This window comes from Octopus bimaculoides, chromosome 9, assembly GCF_001194135.2.
Source record: "Octopus bimaculoides isolate UCB-OBI-ISO-001 chromosome 9, ASM119413v2, whole genome shotgun sequence".
NCBI classification, from domain to species: domain Eukaryota; kingdom Metazoa; phylum Mollusca; class Cephalopoda; order Octopoda; family Octopodidae; genus Octopus; species Octopus bimaculoides.
In genome coordinates this window covers 67,306,465-67,308,206 of record NC_068989.1, presented here as the reverse complement: position 1 = coordinate 67,308,206, position 1,742 = coordinate 67,306,465, and positions in this window count along the sequence as shown.

Sequence of the window (1,742 nt, the reverse complement as noted above, 5' to 3'; positions counted from 1 at the left end):
ATATATATATATATATATACAGCAAAACAAATAGTGAGGGATTATCAATCCAGGCAAAATATTTCATAAGCCCTCTGATGGCTGTGATAGGGTCCAAAGTTATTGTTCATCACAATTCTATATTGTAAATCCATGGATGGGCTCTAGACAAACTGGTTTTCACAGAGTGATATATAAGGAACAAATTAAAAATAATGGTCATTATATATATATTTCTTTTATTGGAACAATTTTTGCTAACAGCTGTTTCCAGTAGTCATTATAGGTACATTACTGATAAGCTTACTCAATTAGTCCAGTGATCAACTGAGGAAAATTAAACGACCTAAGAAAATTAATGTTACTACAATACATTAGCCATTCCTTCAGTGCTCTACTTGTGATAAACAGAAATGGCTCTGATGAAAGTAACCTTTTCTTAGGTCGTTCAAATACAGGTGTTTTGCAGTAGAGGAAGTACAAGGTTACCTGGCCAGAGAGAGAAAGATCAGAAATGAAGACAGAAGCAGGTGTGCTACCGCAAAAAAAATATACAGTTGCCCAACATGAGGGAAGTGCAGCAGAAGGAGAGAGAGAGTAGGAGACAGCAGGATAGAGATGGTGGCAAAATGCCAGGCATACTCACAAGGAATGGGGATCAGAATATAAATGAGGTGGGTGAGTAAAGTAAGAGAGAGATATAGATGTTGGCAAGTGCCAGGGCATACTCTTGAGGTTCAAATGCCATAATATAAGTGACAGGATATTGCAAAGGGAGTGTGATTAAAGAGTATGAGTAAGTGGCGAAAAACCTGGGTGTATATATAGAGTTGGAGGGGCTACCGAATAGCAATAATACAGAGGAATGGGTGTGAGGACAGGATTGGAGAGTGAGAGTTAGGCATAGTGTATGAAGGAGGAAATGTGAGAAAGAGATGTAAACTGGTTTGTTGGGGTAGGGTGGGGGAAAAGTTTTCTTGTTACGTGTGGGTAGAACACCCAGGTCAGGGGCTAGCAGATAGCAATAATAGAGTGAGACAGTGCATGAGGGTTGAACGCACAAGTCAAGGGCAAGCGGAGAGCAATGATACAGTGGCACAGGGCCAAGAGGACAGGATTGGGGAGTGGGAGGTAATCATAGTACATGAAGCAGAAATGTGAGGAAGAGAAGAGACGTAGTTTGGTTTGTTGTGGTAGAGTGTGTGAGAAGATTTGTTAAGTGAAGGTGGGACACACAATGTTTCTAGAACTCAGCTTTGCTGATGTGGGCGGGTCTTCTCAAGAACTTCATATTACCAGACATCTTGGTCCATTGTCATTTCCTCCATGTGGCCCAATATCCTGAGATTGGTCCTTACCACTTCATCCCATATCTTCCTGAGTCTCCCTCTTCTATGGGTACCATCCACTTTCAGTGATTGGCACTTCTTTATGCAGCTGTCCTCATTCATACATATCACATGTCCAAAGCAATGTAATCTTCTCTCTTGAATGCTACATTTGATTCCTCTTATGACCAACTTTTCTCCCAAAATATTTGCATTTTGTCGTACATGTCCACTGATGTTTCTCTCCAGTCTATGCATGTCTTCTGCATTCAGAGCCCATGTCTCACTACCATGGAGTATAGCCGTTTGTACACAAGCATCATATAGTCTACCTTTCACTCTGTGAGAGAGTCCTTTCGTTGCCAACACACACACACACACACACATATATATATATATATATATATATATGTGTGTGTGTGTGTGTGTGTGTGT